The sequence below is a fragment of the Engystomops pustulosus genome, chromosome 7 (assembly GCF_040894005.1).
Source record: "Engystomops pustulosus chromosome 7, aEngPut4.maternal, whole genome shotgun sequence".
Lineage (NCBI taxonomy): Eukaryota > Metazoa > Chordata > Amphibia > Anura > Leptodactylidae > Engystomops > Engystomops pustulosus.
Window position 1 is genome coordinate 25,322,651 of NC_092417.1, and position 19,856 is coordinate 25,342,506.

Here is a 19,856-nt window from a genome sequence, read left to right on the forward strand (position 1 = left end):
TATTCAATTTTTCTGGAGGGCCACCTACCTGCTCCTCTGGTTTGAAAACTTTTTTGGACTGCCACATACAGGCACTCAATCTATTTCATTTTTCTGGAGGGCCACCTACCAGCTTCTCTGGTTTGAAAACTTTTTTGGACTGCCACATACAGGCACTATCCAAATTAATTTGTCTCCATAGCAGCCTCCACACGTTGTCTCCATTGTTACCTCCAAAAGTTGTCCATATAGCTGCCTCCATACATCGTCCCCTTATCAAACGAGGTGTGTGAGGCAGAAATTTGGGTTGTTTTCATAGATTCCACATCAAAGTTGTTAACTTTGTTGCCACCCTGCTGTGTTATCCACAAAATATACTGGCAAACTTTTATGATTAACCGATATTATATCAGCGCTTCTTGCGCATCTGTTGATTACAATGCTGTGTAATCCACAAAATATACTGCCAAACTTTTACCATTTACGGATATTATTTCAGCGCTTCTTGCGCATCTGTTTACATTCCCCTCACCCGCCATATCCCAAACTTATAAGAACGCTACTACACTTAACTTGGTGGAGGCTGGGACCGAGTCTGACCCTGGGGCTGGTCATATACTGCCGACGCCGAGGATTGCGGGGCCTACCTCGGTCCAGGTCTCAAAGGCCTACTATACCTCCTCCTCCTCCCACCCCTCCTCCACCTCCTCCTCCTCCGAATTACCATCCGTGGGCATGGCGCCATCAGTCGGTAGCTCTAGGCACAGCAGCAGTGCCGTCGCTAAGCGACAGCAGGCGATGCTCAAACTGCTGAGCCTAGGCGATAAAAGGCACACCGCCCAAGAGCTATTACAGGGCATTCCACATCAAACTTGTTAACTTTGTCGCCACCCTGCTGTGTAATCCACAAAATATACTGGCAAACTTTTATCATTTACCGATATTATTTCAGCGCTTCTTGCGCATTTGTTTACATTCCCCTCACCCGCCATATCCCAAACTTATAAGAACGCTACTACACTTGATCTTATACAAAAGGTTCTTAGAAGTGCTGTTTGGGGAGTAGCCTAGAGACAGGGGCTTGGATTGGCGAAAGCTCGCCTGGCAGCGGAGCGCCAGCTCCATCCCAAGATCCAACTAACATAGTTTTAACTGCAGCACCTTTAATCTACTACTAGTTCACTGCCTCCATACATGGTCCCCTTATCAAACGAGCTGTGTCAGGCAGAATTTTCAGGTGTTTCACCAGATACATAGGGAAACTCGGCGTGTCTGTCGCCGCCATGCTGGAGACCTGCAGTTGCAATCATAGAAGCGCAATATGGATGCCCCATACTGTCGCTCTTAATCATGGAAGTCCTCTCCATGGCTGCCTCCAAATGTCGTCCCCTTATCAAACGAGCTGTGTCAGGCTCATTTTTCAGGTGTTTCACCAGATACGTTATGGAACTTGGTCACTATGTCGCCACCATGCTGTGTTATCGACTAAATATACCGTCAACCTTTTGTTCACAGAGGAAATAATTTCTTCTTCTTGCTCACTTCCTTTGGTTCCTCTCTGCCACCCATTGGTTTGAAGCCTGAGTCCATTTAGGGTATGTCGCCATGCCACTCTCTAGCCTGCCGCTGCTGCCGCTGCCTCTGCATGCCGTCCCCTATAGTGTCAGGGTCAATTATTGGATGTTTTGGATGCTATCTAGCTTCATTCTGTCACTCTGTCATGGCCATGCTGTTGCCCATAATTTTGGCATAATGGTGCGTTTAAGCAGCCTCAGAGGCATCCATGCATGCTGCCCCTGCTGTTTCCTGTCCATTTCCGTGGTGTTTCCATCCTTTTCTGAGGTTTCCAGGTGTTTGGCCAAGCTTCCCTGTGCAGAGCCTTGGTCCCCTTGAAAAATGCTCGAGTCTCCCATTGACTTCAATGGGGCTCGTTATTCGAGACGAGCACTCGAGCATCGGGAAAAGTTTGTCTCGAATAACGAGTACCCGAGCATTTTAGTGCTCGCTCATCTCTATTTATCACTATAATCTTGCTATTGTTTGTTTTTTTGGTGCACCTGTCTAACCATGTACAAAAGAAAAACCTTTTATTTGACATTGATAACAATAATAAAATAATAGATTGGAATAGAAAGGTTTAAGGCCGCCATTAAAGTTTTTCTGGTGCTCACATTCATAGTCACACATTTACATTAGGAAAAGACAACTGCGTTTTTACTTTTGAAAAATTGATTGTCCTTTAACACACATATCTGGGGGCAGTTCAGCTTTAAACTTGTATGTATTGTCCTACCGTTAACAACTTGGATTGGTGTGGGAAATGTTCTAGGGCCACACTTAAGCCCAACCGTGGTGCAAATAAACTGTCAACATGGCCACATCATTGGTGGGTAATGATTAGTTGCCGCAGCCAAAATGATTGCACACTCGAGGGGAGGGTCATTTATTTATGAGGGGTGGGGGGCGTTGGGTTGATTTATTTATCTTGGAGGGTGAGAAATCTAAGTCTGGTCAATTCTTAGGCAATCTCTTCTAAATAATGTTCCTATGCCTGCTCTATAGTGGAAATACGACTAAATACGACTTGCAAATATAAGAGAAAAAACTAAGATAAATGACCCTTTAGGAGTCTTTGAATTTTAAACGCATAAAATACAGAAGTTATAGAAAGGTTGAACAGTTCCCAAAATTGCACAGAAGCACAGTTGTTCATGGTGCACAGTTTGCCCCTTAAGGAGCTACTCACGGTATAAGACCGGTCCACACAGTCTTTGAAAAAGTCCACAGAAATAGAGAAAATAATTTCACAATGACCGGAGCTCCCAATATTCTTCTTCTCCCTCGTTATTCTATCTTAAAACATCGATGAACAGCACCAATCCTCAGTTTCTCCTGCTGAAAGTATGTCACCATTCAGACTAGCACCATCGCACTCTCATTCTCCTCCTTTCATTATATTTGTAGCTGGAAGAAAAAATGCAGGCAGATGGTGTGGTACGTTCCAATAAAGTTAAAATTTATTTCAGTTCATCATACTCACAAGAGTCCATTAAAAATGCGCATATCACAAATTCACATAACGGGATGCTAGCTTTCTATCCGCGGATCCTGTCTTCCAGCTACAAATATAATTAAAGGAGGAGAATGAGAGTGTGATGGTGCTAGTCTTGGTGACATACTTTCAGCAGGAGAAACTGAAGATTGGTGCTGTTCATCGATGTTTTAAGATAGAATAATGAGGGAGAAGAAGAATATTTGGAGCTCCGGTCATAGTGAAATTATTTTCTCTATTTCTGTAGTTCCCAAAATTGAATACCAAAAACAGATTTACTTTGCGTCTCACTTTTGTTGGAATTTGCACATTCTTGTAGGCTTAAACCGCTTGCATGAATATGAAAGAAGCTGCGCAGGCCTCCATGCAGCACAAATTAGGGAGCATGCCGTCAGTCGGTCTGACTGATACGGACCAAGCACCGTGTTTAACCATGGTAAAGGTGCACCACAAAAAAAGATGGTGAACACTCGGTCAGACGGGTGCAGGGAAGCGCCAGATTCATGATTTCTGGCACGCGATCTTAATGAATCGGCCACACCCAACATTATAGACAGAAATAGCACTTTTAGTGGAGTTTCCAACTTTCTAAGTAAATGTGCCCCAATGTGTTACAATCTGTTATCAGATAACAAGCCCTTGTATGGCTCTGTAATGTGAAAATAAAAAAGTCAAAGGCAGCTTTTGGAGTGCTTTAAGTAAAAAAATGGAAAATCAAAAGCAGAATAGGGTCTGGTCCGTAACGGATTAATGTAAAATCAGGTTTGCCATGGAATGTTATCTTTATCTGTTGATAAAAATAATATTGTGTTAGAATTTGGCATGAAGTTGAGATATGGAGGAAATAACATTCACTTTTTTTTCCTCTAGACTCCTCAGTCGTTGTGCAGCCAGCCTTGTTCTCTGGGATACAGAAAGTCTCTCAAGAATGGCAAACTAACCTGCTGCTTTGACTGCGTACCATGTAGTGATGGAGAGATAACAAGTGGCCCAGGTATGTACAATATACAATGTATCATCTGTTTTAAGAGGAAATTTTGGCCGTATGGCTATTAATTACATATTCTAGGAATGGTCAGTAGTAGTTGTTTTGCTCAGACTGGCCCGTTGGTGAACCCAATGGTGGGACCCTAAGCTTGGTGGGTGACTAGGTCCATCTTTATAGGCATGTATTACTGCTTTACAGAACTATGCTAAAAGGACCTGAATTGACCCCTTAATGCCAGTCCCTTTTTTGTTTTTGCGTTTTCATCTTTTACTTCCCACCTTCAAAAATCGAAAACTTTTTTATTTTTGTATGCAAAGAGCTGTGTGAGGGCTTGTTGTCTGCACTTCATCATGACTGTATTTAATATTCCATCCCGTGTACTGGGAAGCAGGAAAAAAAGTCCAAATGCATAATCTTTGAGTTGGTACAATCACAGTGATGCCAAATTTATATGGATTTTATGATGTTTTCATACAATTACAAACATTAAAACCTCCTGTACAAAAAAAAACTGTTTGCTTCGCCATCTTCTGGTGCTAATAACTTTTTCATACTTCAGTGTATGAAGCTGTGTGTGGTGTCATTTTTTGTGAGATTAGATGACATTTTCAATGCTTTTTGAGGATAGTAAGGCCTTTTTATCACTTTTTATAACATTTTTATCTGTTGCAACGTGGCAAAGAAGTGGCATTTTTCACTTTGGCTGCTATTTTTCATTACAGGGTAAAATTCTGGGAATAACTGCTATCATATTTTAAAAGATTATACATTTTGGGACACAGTAATACCTAACATATTTATGATTTTTACTGTTTATTTATCTTTATATCATTTTTAGAGAAAGGGGGGTGATTTGAGTTTTTTTTAACTGTATTCCTTTATGAGGCTATTGAACAGCATAATAAGAACAATGAAACGTGGTATCATAGACTTGCATGCAGGCAAGTTAGTGTTGGAAATGTCATCATAGATATGGACACAGGCAAGAAAATGTTCTTGATATATCAGTATACAAACAATAATGAAACGGTGAATGAACAAAGATTTAAAGTAAAATACAGAACACATATTAAGCAGATAATCATCTCCTCGGTTCACCTATGGTGATGTGCTTATTCGTGTTGCATGGACCTGTGTATGTGTGCCTTGACCATTTGACTCAAGAGGCAAGTACAGATGATTCGGGCTAAGTAGATGTCTATCCATCAAAAAGGTGTGACTAAACATAAAGTAGCCAGAATTAGGAGGAAGGCAAGGGGAAATACTCCTAAGGGTCGTGGGCAGATTGTGCACTTATTAGATTGAGTCATAGATTCACTGGAAAGTAGAATACTCTACTGAATTCTTAAAGGGGACCTACCACCATGATTCTACCTCTAAAGGTAGAACGGGTGGTACGTGGATGAATGGGATGTAAGGATAGCCCTTTTTGGGCTAATCCTTACGTCCCGGCTATCCTTTTGTAAACTTTAATGGCTTTATATGCTAATTTTTATAAGTGGCTACTCCACGCCCCAGTAGCCTCGTTCCTCTGTCTAACAGGTAACCTTCGGCGCGCAGCTCCTCGTAGCTGCGCGCCCTCATGCAGAACGCATGCCTACGGGTGCGCAGCCATAGCTCCGAGGCCGCCGCTACCTCGCATGCGCAGAATGACGGGTACTCGGACGAGATTACCTGGTAGGCGGAGGAACGAGGCTACTGGGGCGTGGAGTAGCCGTGACTAGTAGCCTCATGTCCGGCTACTTCACGTCCCAGTAGCCGCTTAAAAAAATTAGCATATAAAGACATTAAAGTTTACAAAAGGATAGCCGGGACATAAGGATTAGCCCAAAAAGGGCTATCCTTACATCCCATTCATCCACCTACCCCCCGCTCTACCTTTATAGGTAGAATTATGGTGGTAGGTTCCCTTTAAAGTCTAGCCAAGGACCCCAAGTGAGAAGATGCTTTTCTCCAGTCCCTGATATCTCTTTTTTAGTTTACACCATATAGGCCACGCCCCCCATTTCTGTCACATGCAACCCAGCGTGATTGCGCCAAAATCCGATCGTGTGCACCAAAATCCTGCGGAAACCGGAAATCATCGGGATACCCGACAGAATCGTGCGATTCGGACCCTTAGTAAAGGAGCCCCAATGTGTTACAATGGTTCGTAATTGAACATGAAATTAAGGAAATGAGTGTAGAATGATGGCAGGAGATAACAGTGTAGAATGATAAAAGTAAGGTCTTGAAATATATTTCATTAAATATTTGTTTCTTTTCAGCCATGGAATCCTGTGAAAGTTGTCGCGAAGACCAGTGGTCCAATCCGACTAGAGATAAATGTATTACACGTCCTCTACATTTCCTATCCTATGAGGAGGACTTAGGACTGTCACTGGCGGCCATTGCCACCATCTTGTTTGGGGTTACTTCATTGGTACTCTGGGTTTTTATTAAAAACCGGAACACTCCTCTGGTCAGGGCTAACAACTGTAACCTGAGCTATGTTCTCCTGGTGTCTTTGATGCTTTGTTTCCTTCTATCATTCTTATTTATTGGACGTCCTGAGGAACTGACCTGCCTCATGAGACAAACCACCTTTGGGATTATTTACGCTGTTGCTATTTCTTCGATTCTTGGAAAGACAGTGACAGTTCTCTTTGCATTCAATGCCACGAAACCTGGAAGCACATTCAAAAAAGTTGTAGGATCCAGGATTTCCACCGGACTTGTCATTCTGTGTTCTTTGGGGGAGTTTATAATATGTGTAGCATGGATGATATTTGCTCCGCCATATGTAGAACTTGATAGTAAGACAATTCCTGGGGTACTGATAGTACAATGTAATGAAGGCTCCATCATGGCTTTCTATGTCGCAGTCTCATACATTGGGATTTTAGCAATTTTTAGCTTTATTATTGCTTTTATATCTAGGAAGCTTCCAGACACATTCAATGAGGCTCAATACATTACATTCAGTATGCTGGTGTTCTGCAGTGTCTGGATATCTTTTATTCCAACATATCTCTCAACCAAGGGAAAATATATGGTGGCTGTGGAGATATTTGCTATTTTGGCATCTAATGCAGCATTACTGTTTTTTATATTCTCCCCCAAATGCTATATCATACTTCTAAGGCCTGATCGTAATACAAAAAGGGATATTAAAGTAAATGTATCTCAATCTTTTTAAAAAATTCTACAGCTAGAGAAATCATCAACAAAACTCAAAACAAGCAAAGCCGTATTTGAGCATAACATTTTATTGAATACCAATTAAAATAAAGTAATGTACGACAAACAAAAAAGACATTTCCTGCCTGTATTTTTACCGACGTAGTGTGAAACAAAAATGGATGCAGTATAAGAGCATCATAGGAGCTAGGATCATTGTGGATGTTCTATCTAGAGGGTAACTCATACAGCTTTACCAATATGCAGGAGGGGCTCACTAGGAATCCCTGAAAAAATGGGTGTATATAGTCTTGTGATTCTTTTTAGCAGTGAAAAGTCTCAAAACTAGAGATGAGCAAGCACTAAAATGCTCGAGTGCTCATTACTCGAGTCGAACTTTTCCCGATGCTCGAGTGCTCGTATCGAATAACGAACCCCATTGAAGTCAATGGGAGACTCGAGCATTTTTCATTGAAAGAACACATTGAAAGAACAGTGAAGAACACATTGCAGATGTTTTCATTGAAGGAACACATTGAAAGAACACAGTGAAGAACACATTGCAGATGTTTGCAGATGTTTTCACTGAAAGAACACATTGAAAGAACACAGTGAAGAACACATTGCAGATGTTTGCAGATGTTTTCACTGAAAGAACACATTGAAAGAACACAGTGAAGAACACATTGCAGATGTTTTCATTGAAAGAACACATTGAAAGAACACAGTGAAGAACACATTGCAGATGTTTGCAGATGTTTTCACTGAAAGAACACATTGAAAGAACACAGTGAATAACACATTGCAGATGTTTGCAGATGTTTTCACTGAAAGAACACATTGAAAGAATACAGTGAAGAACACATTGCAGATGTTCCTTACATCTGCTAACTTATCCGAAGACACTTCAATAGTATGTGAAGAACAATGGGGGTCATTTACTAAGGGCCCGATTCACGTTTTCCCGACGTGTTACCCGAATATTTCCGATTTGCGCCGATTTTCCCTGAATTGCCCACACGAGATCGGATTGTGGCGCATCGGTGCTGGCATGCACGCGACGGAAATCGGGGGCGTGGCCGAACGGTAACCCGACGGATTCGGAAAAACCGGCGCATTTAAAAAAAAAAAATGGTCGCACGGCCCATACTCACATGCACCACGATGAAGACGATGAACTCCCGGGCATCTCGGCGGACATCGGCGAAGCAGCGCCACCTGGTGGACATCGGGCGCAGGGCCTTGATGAATCGCCGGAAGACCCGAACGCTCTTCAGAGAAGCCGCCGCTGGAACGCGAATGGACCGGGTAAGTAAATTTGCCCCAATATGTGTGAAGAACACATTGCAGATGTTTCCATAAAGAAAAGCTTAAAGAAAAGCAGATCCTGACAGTGTGCTTGGTTTACAATCCTTCATTCTGATTGTAGATGTCCTTCAAGATAGGTCCGCTCTTTAAAGGAAACCTACCATAAGGAATCTATCATCAGAAGTACAGTAGATCTAATAGTAAATTCCTTCTGCTTCCCTATACCCTAATCTGTAATTTCAACAATCATGGAACCTGACTTAATTTGTAAAAAAAACTTTATTATAGTAATATGTCAATTGACTGCAGAGGCTACTGGGAATTCCTCATGGGATGTTTCCTGTAACACCTCGATCGGTACTGACAGGTGTTACCCATTTCTTTATTTTTTTTACAAAAGTTTTTATTTTTTTAAAATACAATACAAAGTGCAGTAGATTAGACTAATACAATGGAAATAATACATTTGTGCTATATATAGACACATAGTGATACGAGAGTCACATTGACAGTTGATATAGATCCAAAAAGTGAGTGTTCACCCTGGTGGTGATGGGGCATTAAGATGCCTGGCACTAATACTGATGCTTGAGCATGTTACATTTGCTGTGGTAGGTACCATTATAGAGGATTTGGGGATACAGTAGCTCAAAGGGCGTGCAGGAGGGGAAAGGGGTGGGGACCCAGGGTTGACTTCTAATTTTTTTTCAGTTGCTATAGATCTCCCTGGCATCAATACTACATTTCAGCACCCAGGATCAGGTGCTTTGTGCAGCCAGGTCCCGGCTCTCTAGTGCACCTGATCCTTGCACTCCAATTTAACCTGGTGACCAGGCAGTCAATCAGGCATCACTGGCACCATTAACTGCCATCAATGTTTGCAGGCACGCCCCTGTCAGCAAACAGTTGTCAGGGTGGCAAAAAGGTCTATGAAGATAGCAGGCATTGGGGGGGGGGGGGGGGGGTATGATCCACGTGGTGCAGCAGTGATCCTCGTGCCACAAAAAGGCCATGGCCCTGCACAAGACCCCTGTTATTGCTCCCTCATATGCACCCCCACAAGCCTGAGGCTGCTACCTGCATACTGTGTGCCACCATATGATGCCTTTGCAGCTCGCGTCAATGATGTAGTCAGGCCACAGCTCTCACACAGCCTCCCATTGCCGGCGATCTGGTGTTTCCAACTTAACCAACTTGCACTGGTCTCCGGATCAGAGGGCAGGGAAAAGGCATGCTGGTTGGCACAGGAGGAACCACTGTGTGGGGCCGTCAGAGATATAAATGACAACTGATGTATCGGACAGCTCCAACGATGCCCCATGTATTTAGTTTGTATTTATGTCTTGGTCCTCATCAGTTGGTGGGATCTTTGAGTCCTTGGTTATCATGGGCAGATGCTGTGTCCTCAGTCACTGAAGCGAGCTCGCTGGCTGGGGCAATGCTGGCGGTATCCAGCTGCTTGGGCTGGATAATGGATGACGGGCGGGTCCCTCATCAGGTGGGCAGGACGTTCGTCAGTTGGTGGGATTCCTCCGGACATGTGCTGCTGGTTCGGGCCTTGTGCAGCCTCCAGCCATTGATCCTCCAGCGTATCACTTAGGTCCACAAGACGTCATAGTGAGTAGGGCAAGGGTTTTGAAACCATGGGGATAGGGAAGGAGAAAAAGAGAAAAAAGAAAATGGGGAGAAAGTGTACAGCATACAGGCAGCCACCTATCGCGGCGCCAGGTTTTGTCTGAGGGTGGAGAGTTCTATTATCCAACCAGGGACTTTGTTACAAATAAATTTACAGTAATCAGACATTACATATCATTAGTCAACATGTAAACATTCCTTCCCAGGCAGGTGCAATACCAGATATAGAGAGTAGATGGCGCACAGAGGTGATTGGGCTCTATGGGACATTTGCAATCTAATAGGAGTGTAAATTTTGTGATGGATGCATTGGCAGGGATATAACATTTGCACACTGAGTGAGGAGAAGTGTCGGAAATTATTAACAGCTGCTCACAAGTTCTCAAATAATGTCATATCAGTTCTATAGAGCCCCTACATGGATGGTAGTAGTCAATGACCTATCTCTTATGAAGAAACACTACACAAAAGTCAATGGGCCTATAAGTCTTATAGGTTTTGTCCAAAAGCTAATGGTAAAAAACAATTTACATGATCTAAATATATTATTATATAATTATATGTATTTTTAAGCAAGTGTGGTGGGTTATAAGTCTTACTTTAACAATGGGCCCCTTGATGTCTATATACACCACTGCTAGTAGTAGTAATACACTGAGCTGTAGCCATATTTCACCCTAATCCCTTTGCATTTACACAATTAGCCTCGCTGACTGATGACAATAATCAGACAAAACCATAAATGTAAGAGTGGAAAGTTATAAAACTAAATATAATGAGTAATAAAAAGCATGAAAACATCAAAGGAATATTGTGGCTTTATAAGGAGAAACTCAGAGCTGTGTGCAAGATATATCCCAGCCAGGCTACACGTCTCACACATCACGTATCATGTCATCCCTACAATAGAGGACTACAGAGATCACAGCCAGAAATCTGAGATGAAGAGAACCTGTTCTGAAATATTCCCTCTACGTGTTCTTCTCAAGTCTATATCATTGCTCTTTGTAATATTCATGTATTTTCGGACGGTTTCTTTGTATCACTTGGGTTGTGAGCTTCGTATTCCTGAAAATGAATCACTTCTGGGCTCTTCTAAAGATGGAGACATCATCATAGGAGGCATTTTACAAATTCTTCTTACACATAACCAAGAAACAGCAGATTTTTCAGAGATACCCTCTGGTTTCAGCTGCGTGGGGTAGGTACAGAGCCGCACCAAGCTATTCTACTGCCCAAGGCAACAAGTCATATGGTGCCTCTTCCCTCACCACTCACTATATACAGTTTGTATGTATAAATATATACACATATATATCTATGGGTAGGCAGCTGACATTGATTCAATGGAAGAGATGATGTTTAATATCACTCTAGTGTTTGATACCTCCATATATATATAAAGCATATAAAGTAGATAGTCCAGCTCACCTCCCTCGGGTCCTGGTGCAGGAAAGCCAAAAACTCCGAGAACCTCCAGCCAAACGAATCTTTGTAGCAGAAAGCTTCAGCACTCACGGTTCCGGTGAAAAAATATACTTTATTCTTATTAAAATCCTTTTCAATATGCACATACAGAGGTGATAGTCACAAAGTCGGCACAGGTAATCGACTTACGCGTTTCGCTTATGAAAGCTTAGTCATAGTCTAAACAAACAATAGCCTCACCTTCCATTTGAATCCTCGTGGTTCAATCAGGGTGACGTCATCTTCACACCTGAGAACATCACGTGACTCTCGTGGAGTCTACCTTTTACAATGCATTTAAAATCATATTTGTATTAAAAATACCTAGTCTAGAAAGTATTCCCTGCATGCGGGTGAAGATAAGATAAGATAAGATAATCCTTTATTAGTCCCACAGTGGGGAAATTCACAGCGTTACAGCAGCAGAGAGGGTACAGAGAGTGAAGTACAAACTATGACAACAATAATATTAGGGATAAATGAACAAAAATAAAAGGGGGATAAAAAGACAAAAAAGAGACAAGCAATGATCGGCAGTTTGATGTTTAGTCTGTGGATGGGACCTGCAGGGACTGGTTAGATGGGGGGCGCAGGTTACTTCTGTTTGGGCCTTGTTTGTTGAACAGCCTGATGGCAGCGGGGAGGAATGACTTACGATAACGCTCCCTCTCACATTTGGGGTGAAGCAGTCAGTCACTGAGGGTGCTCCCCAATGCCACCACAGTCTCATGCAAGGGATGGGAGCTATTCTCCAGAATAGACTTCAACTTACCCAGTGTCCTCCTCTCAGCTACCACCTGCACTGTGTCAAGAGGACCCCCCAGGACAGAACTGGCTTTCCTAATCAGTTTGTCCAGTCTGCTCCTCTCCCTAGCTGAGATGCTGCTTCCCCAACAGACTATGCCAAAGAAGAAGGCTGGTGCCACTACAGAGTTGAAGAAGGTCTTAAGAAGAGCCCCCCGCACTCCGAATACCCTCAGCCTCCTCAGCAGGTGTAGCCGGCTCTGACCCCTCCTGTGAAGTGCGTTTATGTTCTCTGCCCACTCCAGTTTATTGTTGAGGAGGACACCCAAGTACTTATAGGACTTCACTGCCTCAATGTCCGTCCCATGGATGACCACCGGTTGAGAAGGAGGACTGTGCTTACGAAAGTCCATCACCATCTCCTTGGTCTTCCCAGCATTAATCCTAAGGTGGTTTCGCTGGCACCAGTCCACAAATTTCCGGATCAGTTCTTTGTACTCCCTGTCGTTCTCACCTGGAAGAAGAAACATAAATGAGATTATTAATAGAGATGAGCGAACATACTCGTCCGAGCTTGATGCTCGTTCGAGCATTAGCGTACTCGAAACTGCTCGTTGCTCTGACGAGTATTTCGCAAGCTCGAGAAAATGGCATCTCCCGCCGTTTTGCTTTTTGGAGGCCAGAAACAGAGCCAATCACAAGCCAGGAGACTCTGCACTCCACCCAGCATGACGTGGTACCCTTACACGTCGATAGCAGTGGTTGGCTGGCCAGATCAGGTGACCCTGGAATAGACTAGCCCCTGCCCGCGCTGCTCGGATCATTCTCTGTCTGGATGCCGCTAGGGATATTGTTGCTGCTGGTCAGGGAAAGCGTTAGGGTGTTCTATTAGATTACTGTTAGGCAGGAGTGAGTCTACAAGAACCCAACAGTCCTTCTTAGGGCTACAATAACGTTTTATTTTCCATTTTTTTGGTTTGCTTGTGGCTGGGCTTGCTGGCATTAGTAGTGCAGCTAGTACCATATTGTGAGTAATTTGCAGGGAGACTTGTGTTTAGCTCTTAGTGACACACATATCCACCTCAAACACCGAAGTGGGACAATTTATTAGGGGTTTTATTTGAATTAGGCAGAGTCTGCTGATTTATTTTTTTTTACGTTTATTTCTTTTTAGAACTCAAAGTCATCAGGCACAGCACAAAATCCAGTTGTGTGCTGTCAGTGTAGGTTAGAAACTAGCCATAGCAATAGGATAGCATCGTTTTGTTTAAAAAAAAAAAATAAATAAAGTTTACACTATAATTTGGAAAATGTTTAACCCCACGGCTAGGGGTAGAGGACGAGGGCGTGGACGTGGGCGTCCAACTACTGCAGGGGTCAGAGGCCGTGGTCCTGGGCGGGGGTGAGACATCACCTGCTGATGAGGGAGCAGGGGAACGCCGCAGAGCTACACTCCCTAGGTTCATCATGTCTCAAGTTACTGGGACTCGTGGTAGAGCACTGTTGAGGCCAGAACAGTGCGAAGAGGTGATGTCGTGGATTGCGGACAATGCTTCTAGCCATTTATCCACCAGTCAGTCTTCCACACAGTCCACCCATGTCACTGAAATCAGCACTCCTCCAGCTCCTCCACCTCAGCCTCCTTCCCCCCAGTCTGCCCCCTCCCAGCAAAATTTGGCATTTGAACCGGCATACTCTGAGGAACTGTTTTCTGGACCCTTCTCACAGTCACAAACCACTTGTCCGGTTGCTGCTGAGCTATTTTCCGATGCCCAGGTTTTCCACCGGTCGCAGTCTGTGGGTGATGATGACATTATTGACGTAGTGGAAGAAGTGTGTAAAGAGGTGTCGGACGATGAGGAGACAAGGTTGTCAGACAGGGGTGAAGTTGTTATCAGGGCAGGAAGTCCGAGGGGGGAGCAGACTGAGGGATCAGAGGATGATGAGGTGACAGACCCAAGCTGGGTTGATAGGCCGGGTGAACACAGTGCTTCTGAGACGGAGGCAAGTCCTATAGCAGAACAGGTTGGAAGAGGCAGGGCCAGAGCTGGTGCATCAGCGCCAAATGTTTCCCGTAGTCAAGCTCCCGTGGCGAGGGCTAGATTTTCAGAAGTCTGGAGGTTCTTTAAAGAAATACAGGATGACCGACGGACTGTGGTGTGCAACCTGTGCCAAACCAGGATCAGCAGGGGTTCCACCACTACTAGCTTAACTACCATAAGTATGCGCAGGCATATGAATGCTGAACACCCCACTCAATGGCACCAAGCCCGTGCACCTCCGGCCGGGCACACCACTGCTCCTTCCCCTGTGTCATCTGCTAGTCAGCCCCCTGCCCAGGACCACGGCCCAAACACCTCCCGTGCGAAAACCCCATCTTCGCCTCCACAATCCTCCACAGCATCCACCAGCGTTCAGCTCTCCATACCCCAGACGCTGGAGCACAAAAGGAAGTATAGTGCAACCCACCCACCCACACGCCCAAGCCCTCAACGTCCACATCTCCAAACTGCTTAGCCTGGAGATGCTGCCCTATAGGCTGGGAGAGACCGAGGCCTTTCGAAACTTCATGGCGGCAGTCGCCCCTCGGTATTCGGTCCCCAGCCGCCACTACTTTTCCCGATGTGCCGTCCCAGCCCTGCACAAGCACATTTCAGACAACATCATCTGTGCCCTGACCAACGCCGTTTCTGACAAGGTCCACCTGACCACGGACACGTGGACGAGTGCTGCCGGGCAGGGCCACTATATATCGCTGACAGCACATTGGGTTAACTTGCTGGAAATTGGGACCGAGTCTGACCCTGGGGCTGGTCATATACTGCCGACGCCGAGGATTGCGGGGCCTACCTCGGTCCAGGTCTCAAAGGCCTACTATGCCTCCTCCTCCTCCCACCCCTCCTCCACCTCCTCCTCCGAATTACCATCCGTGGGCAGGGCACCATCAGTCGGTAGCTCTAGGCACAGCAGCAGTGCCGTCGCTAAGCGACAGCAGACGGTGCTCAAACTGCTGAGCCTAGGCGATAAAAGGCACACAGCCCAAGAGCTATTACAGGGCATCACGGCGCAGACTGATCTGTGGCTGACACCGCTGAACCTGAAGCCAGGCATGGTTGTGTGTGACAACGGCCGTAACCTGGTGGCGGCTCTGCAACTCGGCAGACTGACACATGTGCCATGCCTGGCCCATGTGTTAAATCTGATAGTTCAGCGTTTCCTCAAGACATACCCCAATCTGTCTGATTTGCTCACGAAGGTGCGCCGCAGCTGTGCGCATTTCAGGAAGTCCAGCACAAATGCTGCCACTCTCAGGGCAGCGCAGCGCCGCCTCCAACTGCCCGCTCACCGACTGTTGTGCGACGTGCCCACGAGGTGGAATTCAACATTAACCATGTTATCCAGAGTTTACCAGCAGCGCAGAGCGATTGTAGACTGCCAGATGTCAACTTCCACCAGAACTGGTAGTCAGGTCAGTCAGCTTCCTCAAGTCTACAATGAGGAGTGGACGTGGATGTCTGATATCTGTCAGGTGCTGAGTAACTTTGAGGAGTCAACACAGATGGTCAGTGGCGATGCCGCCATCATCAGCCTCACCATCCCGCTGCTTGGCCTGTTGAAAAACTCTCTGGTCAGCATGAAGTCGGAAGCTTTGCGCTCGTCACAAGAGACGGGGGAAGAAGATTCCCTTGTTGATAGCCAAAGCACACTCAGGTCTGTTTCTCAGCGCATATCGGAGGAGGTGGAGGAGGATGAGGAGGAGAATGTTGGCGAGACAGAAGAGGGGACCATTGTTCAGTCCTTCACTGTTCAGCGTGTATGGGCAGAAGAAGAGGAGTTGGAGGAGTTGGAGGAAATGGAGAGTCAGGCCAGTGAGGGGAGTGAATTCTTGCGCGTTGGTACTCTGGCGCATATGGCAGATTTCATGCTAGGCTGCCTATCCCGTGACCCTCGCGTTCAAAGAATTTATTCCAGCACCGATTACTGGGTATTCACTCTCCTGGACCCACGGTACAAGCAAAATCTTTCCACTCTCATCCCTGGAGAGGAAAGGAATGTGAGAATGCATGAATACCAGCAGGCCCTGGTGCACAAGCTGAAACAGTATTTCCCTTCTGACAGCGCTAGCGGCAGAGGGCGTACTTCTGCGGGACAAGTAGCGAGGGAGAGTAGGCAAGCAGGCAGCTTTTCCAGCACTGGCAGGGGTACGCTTTACAAGGCCTTTGCCAGTTTTATGTCACCCCAGCAAGACACTGTCACCTGTCCCCAGTCTCGGCAGAGTAGGGCTGATCTTTACAGAAAGATGGTGAGGGAGTACATAGCTGACCATACCATCGTCCTAAATGATCACACAGCTCCCTACAACTACTGGGTTTCAAAGCTGGACATGTGGCACGAACTGGCGCTGTACGCCTTGGAGATTCTTTGCAAAGAATGTGGGCACTAAAATAGAAACTGTCTCAGATTGTTAACAAGAATTTGTAAACAATCTGCTAACAAAATGTAAACAATTTGTTAACGGAACCCAATTTGTAAACAACGTGTCAACAAACCCAATCTGAAAACAACCTGTTGACACAGACCCAATCTGTAAACAATTTGTTACACAAACCCAATCTGTAAACAATTTGTAAACAATAAATTGTAAACAACCTGTTAACAAAAAACAATTTAATTCAATTTGCTTGTCTCGATATAATATTCAATTACAATAGTTGAAGACTAATGTTTAAGACTTTTAAAAACATATTCATGCATAAAAAAATAGCGATTATGTAGACAAAAGACGCAATTATACATAGAAAAGAAGTAAAACATGAAATCCTTTTTTAAGGTACTTTCATAAAGTTCCCAAAAGGTAAAGAAAAAAAAGGTTCGCAGATATTTGATAGATGAAATCTATATTTGTTGATTAACATATATGTGTTGAGGTTTACGACCAAGGGGTAAGTATTCCAGGAGGTTTGTGTTTTCAGGTCATAGGGCCCTATGCCTGTAATACACGTTTTTGTATAAAAAAAAAAATAAAATGAAAATTAAAAATAAAAATAAAAAATAGACAATAAAATTTGTTTCTTTGAGCAGCTTTCAATCTTTTACGACAATTGTAGCCTTCATGTGGTACCTTTATGGTTTGTAATATGCGACTGTTTGTTATATTATTTGGCACTCACGGTTAGTTGATATTCAGCTGGGCTGATGTTGGTGTTTCTTAGCGGGACCGTGTTGCCTTTTTCTGCGGGTTCCGATCACCAGCTATGTCTATTTCGACGCTTTGTCGTCCCAGGGGCGTTTCAACAGCGCTCTGAACGCCACTACAGAACAAAGAACGCATCCAGCTTGCACAGCCCAGAGACACTCTACATAACGTCCCCTGGGACGACAAAGCGTCGAAATAGACATAGCTGGTGATCGGAACCCGCAGAAAAAGGCAACACGGTCCCGCTAAGAAACACCAACATCAGCCCAGCTGAATATCAACTAACCGTGAGTGCCAAATAATATAACAAACAGTCGCATATTACAAACCATAAAGGTACCACATGAAGGCTACAATTGTCGTAAAAGATTGAAAGCTGCTCAAAGAAACAAATTTTATTGTCTATTTTTTATTTTTATTTTTAATTTTCATTTTATTTTTTTTTTATACAAAAACGTGTATTACAGGCATAGGGCCCTATGACCTGAAAACACAAACCTCCTGGAATACTTACCCCTTGGTCGTAAACCTCAACACATATATGTTAATCAACAAATATAGATTTCATCTATCAAATATCTGCGAACCTTTTTTTTCTTTACCTTTTGGGAACTTTATGAAAGTACCTTAAAAAAGGATTTCATGTTTTACTTCTTTTTCTATGTATAATTGCGTCTTTTGTCTACATAATCGCTATTTTTTTATGCATGAATATGTTTTTAAAAGTCTTAAACATTAGTCTTCAACTATTGTAATTGAATATTATATCGAGACAAGCAAATTGAATTAAATTGTTTTTTGTTAACAGGTTGTTTACAATGTATTGTTTACAGATTGGGTTTGTGTAACAAATTGTTTACAGATTGGGTCTGTGTCAACAGGTTGTTTTCAGATTGGGTTTGTTGACACGTTGTTTACTAATTGGGTTTCGTTAACAAATTGTTTACATTTTGTTAACAGATTGTTTACAAATTCTTGTTAACAATCTGAGACAGTTTCTATTTTAGTGCCCACATTCTTTGCAAAAAATCTGTGTATATTTGTTCCTTTTTTGGTGAAAAGGTCTTGATGGTAGCACATAGAACTGGAAAGGTTGGAAATTGATAAGTGCCACTACAATATCCCCAAGCAAAGCCTTGGAGATTCTTGCCTGCCCTGCCGCTAGCGTGTTTTCCGAGCGGGTTTTCAGTGCAGCTGGTGGCATCATCACCGATAAGCGCACACGCCTGTCGACTGACAGCGCTGACAGGCTGACGCTTATCAAGATGAATAAAGCCTGGATTTCTCCGGATTTTCATTCTCCACCAGGTGAAGGAAGCTCAACCCGAAAAATTTTTGCACTCCTCCTCCTCATTTTCCTCCTTCTCCTCCTCTTTGTACACTAAAGCAGAGGAAACTGGCTATTTTTTGCCAGGGCCAACTGGCTCTAGCTACAGTACTCTATGTATTTAATTTTTCTGGAGGGCCACCTACCCGTTCCTCTGTTTTAAGCTATTTTTGGGAGTGCCACATACAGGCACTCAATCTATTTAATTTTTCTGGAGGACCACCTACCTGCTCCTCTGGTTTGAAAACTTTTTTGGACTGCCACATACAGGCACTCAATTTATTTCATTTTTCTGAAGGACCACCTACCTGCTCCTCTGGTTTGAAAACTTTTTTGGACTGCCACATACAGGCACTATCCAAATTAAGTTGTCTCCATAGCAGCCTCCACACGTCGTCTTTTTAGCTGCCTCCACACGTTGTCTCCATTGCTACCTCCACACGTCATCGCCATAGCTGCCTCCAAAAGTCGTCCATATAGCTGCCTCCATACATGGTCCCCTTATCAAACGAGCTGTGTGAGGCAGAATTTTGGGTTGTTTTCATGGCTTCCACATCAAACTTGTTAACTTTGTCGCTACCCTGCTGTGTAATCCACAAAATATACTGGCAAACTTTTATCATTTACCAATATTATTTCAGCGCTTCTTGCGCATCTGTTTACTTTCCCCTCACCCGCCATATCCCAAACTTATAAGAACACTACTACACTTGATCTTATACAAAAGGTTCTTAGAAGTGCTGTTTGGGGAGGAGCCGAGAAACAGGGGCTTGGATTGGCGAAAGCTCGCCTGGCAGCGGAGCGCCAGCTCCATCCCAAGATCCAACTAACATAGTTTTAACTGCAGCACCTTTAATCTACTACTAGTTCACTGCCTCCATACATGGTCCCCTTATCAAACGAGCTGTGTCAGGCAGAATTTTCAGGTGTTTCACCAGATACATAGTGGAACTCGCCCCATCTGTCGCCGCCATGCTGGAGACCTGAAGTTGCAATCATA